Here is a 7,488-nt window from a genome sequence, read left to right on the forward strand (position 1 = left end):
GGGGGGGGGGGGAGGTGTAGCAGCGGGCACCACCAGAGTCAATTTTCTTTTCTTTCTCTCACTCTTTTTTTTAGATTAACAACTTTCTATGTTTGCTACCCTTTTCCTTCATTTCCTTCTTTAAACCTTTAGGGTTGGCCCAAAGCTCTTGCTCATTCGGATGCCTGGTCTTTGAGTGCCACTTGGGTGTCACGCGCCCATCCCACCAGCCCGAGGACTTTGCTGGTTCATATTCAGACAGACCTGACAGTTTTCAAAGCCGATATTGCAGCCGGGACAGCGCTTTGACCTCATCGGTGCTCAGTCATCATCCTCTCTAGGCTGGGGGACCTCCGAGGTGTCAGGGTGAGGGCCGTGAGCAGACATCTGCCTTCGGGGCGTTTGGTTTTGTCTTGTGGCCCAACACCTTGCGCTGTTTGTCTTCACCCAGAGCCTCGCTGTTGTTCTCTTATTAATAGCGTCTCCCACTGCTCTCCTCTCAGATTTTTAACTCTAGAACGAGAAGAAACCCCGTTAAAGATAAAGCTGTGCCAACGACACTCGGCCTTCTCTAGAGCACTTACAGGGTGGAAAGGGACCAGCGGCTGTAGCCGCGAGGAGGGGGCGACTAGGGACGGGTCTGGGAGTCACCTCCTTCTCCCTTGATTCTCCTTCCTCTTTTCCCAAACTCATCTCAGCTGGTCACCACTAGGTTGTTCACCCTCGAATATCACCCGGGTAGTGGAACCTGCGGAGGTCTCTGAACTCCCTAGTGTGGAAGAGAACCCAGATTAGACTTCAACCAAATCTAAGCACCTAAAATTCTGAATTATCATGACCTGGCTCGCATTAGCAAAGGTGGGAGAGGTTAGCTATAGGGAGAGCACATTTCTTCTCAAACAGCTTCTTTCGCATCTAACCCTGAGAACCAAGACCCAATTCTTACCAAAGTTGGATAAACCCCAGGCAAGGGGCAGGCAAGGACACCTTCACTGCCTGGGTGCAGGGCCCAAGGGATAGTGAGGGGCCCTGACGCTGGCATGGTGGGGGCGAGGATGGTGGGTGGGAGAGGGGTCGGGGAAGGGGAATCCATGCCAGGTTTTCCTCTCTCAACCCCTTCAATGTGTCAAAGAGAAAAGCGTTTTACAAAGGATTATACTTGAATCACTTACAGTCAGTATTTAAAAATACAAGGATGCATAACTGAGATTTTTTTCCTAGCCATAAACATCTGCATAACTCTTGGATGCTAGTGGGTGGGTGGCAGACAGATCGGGCTGGTTTGGCAGGAGCATTGAAGACACAACTTGAGGGGGATGAGAAGGCTTGGGAACAGGCACATTAATAACACTAATACAAATGCTATACTACTACTACTACTACTACTATTAAGGGCAGCACAAAAGGGATTTCTCTCTGTCCCTCTCCGTTTCTGATTCTCTGATTTTTAGTTGGAGTCACACCGTTTTTCCTACACTGGAATGATGGGGGCAGAGTGGGGGATGAGCAAAGTAGAACTCGAGCTATTATGATATTTGATTTTCATTTAAGCTTTCTCCCCAGTTCCAAGGCACCTGGGATCATCTCTTCCTTTCCCCGCATTTTTCTTTTTTCGTCCTCACGAACAGTTTGATGTTTTAATACTGTCCTGTTCGGCTTTAAACTAACGTTATGTGCACTGATTCCCTCCCTTTCCCCTCCCTGGTCCGGAAAGCCCATTCTGGACGTGTGACTCTCATAACAGCTGAGAGGTGTATAGACTCATCGGTTTCCACAGAGCCTCCAGCCGTGGACCCTTGTCCGTGTCCCTGCAGCTGGTAGTTTGGAGAGGCACTTTTCCCTCCCTGGCGGGTCCCGCGCCGGAAATCCACAAGACCCGGCTGCCGGGTGGCTCCGTGACGACTTTAGACTCGGCTCCGCACACGCAGGGAGTGGGTTGAAAATGAGTCCAAGAGAGACTGTGTTAAAAACAAAAAGAGAAACAAATGCACAAATCATTTCTGAGAGCTCAACGGGGTTTCAACTCCCTTAGTGGAAGACTTCTTCGCCTACATACCCCTCCTCCCCCTTCTGCAGCTGTTCTTCTTTTAAAAGAAGTCGGACTTTCTGCTGGGGTGTATTCTAATTTTAATCATCCACTGTAAAGGGGGAGGTTAACATAGAATTTCTGATTCTGACTTAATGATCCCTGGAATTAAATCTAATTCTATTAATGGAATATAGAGTGTTTCTTTCAGAAACCTTGTAAAAACACCAGCATTATTTGTTCTATTATTTTATTTGTTATATTTTCTAATCAATCCTCCCAAGTGAAGATGCTTTTGGGAAGAAAGGTTATCCATTCAACTCGGGGTGGGGTGGGGGCTGACTTAGCTTACTCTACACACCCAGCATCCCTAAGATGTGTCACAATCCAACAGCCAATTTCAAAATTAACAACTGACTCTTGGTATTCCCCAGAGATTAAATTTTAAAAAAATTCCAGAAAACTTTTCTAAGGTACTGGATGGGAGACAGAGTTTCCTGGCATCTTCATAGTGTCTAGTCAGAATATGGGCATATGATGTATGTGTTATACTATATGTCATTTTAGAAAATAAAATGATGCCTCTGATATCTAGGAAGAGTTTAACTGGCAAATTGAATATGTGGACTTTTAAGAATTGAGTTATAAAAGTATGTATAAAAGTATTTATAGTTTAAGCCCATTTTAATATTTACTCTCCCAGCAAAATGACACCTCAATTTCTTTTCACCTCAATTTTTCACTTATTTTTTATGCACTAATCAAAAGTAATTTCATCTTAGTGATAATATTCATGTTTGTACTTTGTTATTCACAACTTCTGGTTCCCCTAAGCCTTGAGGTCTGTAACTGTTGGTTTGCTTTTTCTGAACTGCTTGGAAAAAACAATAGATATTGGTTTATCTGCTTTAAAAATCAATCACAAAAAGAAAAATGACAATAATGGCTGGAAGTGAGGGTGAGAAGTGCTTAAGTTATTTTTTATACTGAAAATTGGGACTTGTCCCCAGAACTGGAAATAATAATTACCCAGAGGAGGTGAATGGAAGAAACCCCCTTTCTATTCTGTGGTGAGAGAGCTAATGCTACATTGCAGTTTCAAAATTATATTTGCAAGAAATGTGGGATAAAGGGGTGGCAGTTAGATGTCATTATCCAAGGGGGAAAATGTTTGGAGGAGAGTTAACCTCACATACTTTTCATTTGAGATGTTTTAATTTATTGTGCAGTATACACATAGATAAATAAAGCTGTAATGGGCTTCCAGTCGCACCGGATGGCTCAGGTCCCCTTAAATTATGCTCAACCTCTTCAAAACATATATTTAAACAATAGAAATAAACTTCATTGGAGTCTGGCGACCAATTTGGAAGCCATTGGAAGAGAAGACAATAAGTCCTGATTACATGCAAGGATTCTCTGTGATGTGATATACCCTTTGCCAAGTCATTTTGCTGTTTTATTTATTTAATTTCTTTTTCTTTTTTTTTTTTTTTAACAAACTTTCATTCATTTATGGTCTTCCGCAACCTGCTAATTTAACACTGGAGCGCGTTATTGCAGTGTTAGGAGGAGAGAAAGAGGGAGAGAAAACAACAATACTGCAATGATCCAAATGATACAGTAGAATTATAGCAATTATAGTTCTACTTGTGGAAGAAAACCTTGCTGAGATCAGGCAAACAAACTGAAGCCTTGTGAGGATAACAAGCGTCGGGATTGACAGCCGGTGCTGGGAAGAGCCGGAGGGCACAAACAGAAATATTTGCCTCCCCCCAACCCCCCTTACTCCAACCAGTCAAGGTTAACCTCCTCAAATGCTGCTTTCAGAGTCTTATCCATTTCAGGGTATGCATTTTATGCACAAATCGAGGTCTCTCCTCCTGGAACTCTGATAATAGGAGGAAATGTAACATAATCCGCTTGCCTAGAACTTGTCCCTTGCCTTTTCTGCCCCCTGCTTGCCTTCCACTTCCAACCCCTTCCTCAGTTCTCCCCAGGCTGCTGGGATCTGTCTGTGGACCGGGTTTGTTTGTTGATGTATTTTCAAAGGAGCAGCCTGAGGAATGGTCCAAAGGAACTGATAACTTGATTTCCTCGCAAGACTCCCTCGCGTTTGCTCATGCTTCCCTCCTTTCGCTCTTCGCTGTGTCCTCCGCCAGAGCCGAGAGTTCCACCATTAGGGCTCGGCTAGGAGAGGTTTGTTGGGAAGCAGCTTTTTTGGAAGCGTCCCGAGGATCACGGCTGAGCCCTCAAGGTATGGACGTGTGGGTGTAATTACTGTGTCAGGACAACTTCCCTTATTTGCAAACTTCGTCACTTTCTGTTACCCATCAGCATCAGAAGAAGGGGGTGGGGGAGTGAGAACTGGAGAGAAAACGGACACCCCCTCCTCCAACATCCATCCAGGAGACAACTGAGCTTTTTTCCAGCTTTGCTTCAAGCACAAAGCTGGGCGAGTTGGTCGCAGCCTCTTATGCGCCCTCAGAATGCGTGGTGTGTGTTCCCTTCCACAGGCGAGAAGCATTTGGTTGGGTTCTGGGCTCTCACCCCGAGTCCCTTGACGGGAGACCCCCACTTCTGGTACCCATCCCCCAGATTTCAAACCCCAGAAGGAAACTCCTCGGAGCCCTGTAATCGCCGCCATCTGCTTTCTCCTCTCCAACACCGGATGGCAGGACCCCGAGTGCATCCAGGTTCGAGCCATCCTGGGTGCAGCCTTTACTCTGTAGTTGCCCTAGGAGACCCCGGACGGGTTAGGGGAAGATGGGCACGGGTTGGAACTCCGGTGAGGAGCAGCAAAGGGCCCAACGCGAGCGACAGTTCAGAGGCCTCTCGAGGACCCTGGCTGTCCGAGTCCTACCCAACCCTAGCAGCACCCCTGTCGGGCTCGGCTACGCGCCATGGCCAGAGTGCGCCCCCTAGCGGGGGCTCTGGGTGGACCAAGCCCTCCCGCCGCAGCCTCTGGGGACTGAAGTTGGCAGATCCAAGTGATCCGCAGGAATGAATGGGGGAAGGAAACAAAAGCCTTGGAAACATTTCCAAGTGTTCAATAAAAGACCCATCTGTACCTTTCTTCTCCAGCGCGTTCGTGGTTAATGTCCCCCCATGAGCGCGAGAGGGGAGATAATTGCTGGGTGGATTCTTGCTGGCTAACCTCAGGAAACACTGGACCTAGAAGTGAAATAATTGGGGGTGGCACCAAGGCAAGCATGCAGAGGATGTAACATCAGGCGGAAATCTGAATCTGTAGTCTCTAGGATGTTCATGGAGGCCTGGAGGCCTTCACTCTCAGATTCCTCAGTCCCTGGAGGAGGATTGTCTGAAGGCAGCTCCTCTGAGATTTCTGTACCGTGAAATCTATATTTGTGATATCTCATACCATGGCTCTAAGATTGCTTCCTACTTTCTGACTTTTAAATACTTCACCCTCTGATTCTAAGTTCCCCTCGTTCAGATTTTAAGATTCCCCACCTTCTGATTCTAGGATTCTCTGCTTTTTGACTCAATGACCTGTGTTTGATTCTTCCACCTTTTGACTTGGGTCCCCCACTTCTGACTTAATGGCCCTTTGCCTTCCAGAGGGACTCTAGCCACCACTGTGCTCCATCTCCCCCCATGAACCCCACACTCCTGCATTTGCATCAGGAAATCCTCAAATCCCAGCTTCCACTACTGTGAGCTACTCTTAAATCACTCCCCTTGGTCTAGCTAGAAGTCCAGAAAAGAGAAATATAAGGTTGTTGTCCAACTCCTTTGATTTGTTCAACCTGGAAATGACTGAGTTTTCTTGAACCTGTGGGAAAAAGTTACCAATGAAGGTTTTACAAAGACAAAAGAAAAAAAAAACTCTGTTCAAATCGATCTTGTTATTTCCTTTGCACTGAATGTGTTAATCCTAACTCATCAATCAGAAACAAATCGTGTTTCTAAAGACCTGTAGTGTCTGTAATCTCATATCCTCAGACGTGCAGGATTTTAAAGTCATGCTAAGGTCAACAAAACAGTTAGTAGATAAGGCCTCAAAGGAAGAATCCAAAAATAGGAGTGATAACAGTTCTTTAGAATCCCTTATTTTGCACTGTCTTGCTAATTGGGAAGTTCAACACGAGGCTTTCCCAGCCCATAGAAGGCTGGTATTTGGGGGTTGGTGAAGCAGATGGAAGGGGTCCTGTGGGAAGAGAGGCGTGGGTGTCCCCGTGTTTAATTAAGAGTTGCATTGTATGGAAGGGAGGAGGTAAGATGCTGGGGTTGTACAATACTTTGTTCCTTTCATCACAAAATAACCTGCAAGTAAAAAAAAAAAAAAAAAAAAAATCCGGCGACTAAGAGGGAGCCGGCTCTGGAATAGATACCATTAGTACCACAGTGCTTCTGGAATAAAGATATCTAATTTCCTGTCGCAAATCACTTACCCGATCAGAAAACACAAATAGCTGAACAGAAGGCAAAAATATAGAGGAGAAGGAGGAGGATGAGGATGAGGACAAGAGGAAGAAAGGCCCGGGAATAAAAATAACCGCGCAAAAGGACTTACATTCAACGTTCTGACAGGCGTCTCCTCGAAACCTGGGGCAGTTCCGACCTCCCCCCAACGGCTCCCATTCTGCCCCCGACTTTGCAGTCTACCCTGCATCCTTTTGGGGGACACCAGCATCTTTGAGGGAAAGGGATGGATCCCAAGCCGAGGTTATGAGAACAACAGTGGAAGAAAACTGGAACACTCATGGCCTAGTGGCCTCATGGTTCCGCCCAGGCAAAACCCACCAGGCACCGACGGCATCGCCCCCCGCCCTCCAACACCAGGCGGCTGGCAGGGCCCTCCAAAGGTCATTGCTCGCCTAAGGCGGCCTCAGTTTCCCGTCGGGAAGGAGATGCCAGCACCCGGGGACGTGTGCTGGGGGGGGAGGGGACAGGGTTGCCAGTGTAGCGCTGCTGGGGGCGCTGCTACGACGACTTAGTGACCTCTCTTGTCGCATGCTGGGTCTCAAGGACCAGGAGAGCAGAGAAAAGACCCGGCCCGGGTGACCTTGATGGCATAGATAAATGGGGAAGTTGGACTAAGTCGCCCACGAGAGGGCGCGGATGGTGAGCGGCGGTGGGTAGAGGCGACCGCCCCGCGCGGAGTCAGAACCGAGGGGTCCCCTGGTACACTGACTCTGGTGGCGCAGGCACCGACTGCCCATTGAAAATGATGGAGGTAGCAGATGCATGCGGCGGGTCTAAGCAGAAAAAGTGGGAGGAGGAGAGCAAATAATCTACTAAGATGCAAAGGCACAGAAAGTGAGTTTTAGCACTTTTTCTTTGGAGATTAAATGAGAAAATCTCAGATTTTTTTTTATTGGATACTCATAGATTTCTCACAATCGCCTGGAATTTGGTGTTGCATGCCTTGAATCAACATCACATTCTTCCCATTCACTTCAGCCTCTTCAGGTCAGGTCTTAGCACAGTTCCTGGCACCCATGAACAGTTTGGTAAAT

General features: G+C 47.0%; 1 long non-coding RNA gene across 1 annotated transcript; it reads right to left on the bottom strand.

Moving 5' to 3' along the window:
• Window positions 1-6: 6 nt before the first annotated feature.
• Window positions 7-7,098, bottom strand: LOC125614122. The gene is made up of 4 exons (XR_007344764.1): window positions 6,543-7,098; window positions 1,554-1,937; window positions 631-748; window positions 7-492 (listed from the first exon to the last, which is right to left on the bottom strand). It is a non-coding gene; the product is annotated as an uncharacterized LOC125614122 (long non-coding RNA).
• Between the last annotated feature and the right edge of the window lie 390 nt (window positions 7,099-7,488).

The sequence above is a fragment of the Marmota marmota genome, unplaced genomic scaffold (genome assembly GCF_001458135.2).
Source record: "Marmota marmota marmota unplaced genomic scaffold, marMar, whole genome shotgun sequence".
Classification (NCBI taxonomy): domain Eukaryota; kingdom Metazoa; phylum Chordata; class Mammalia; order Rodentia; family Sciuridae; genus Marmota; species Marmota marmota.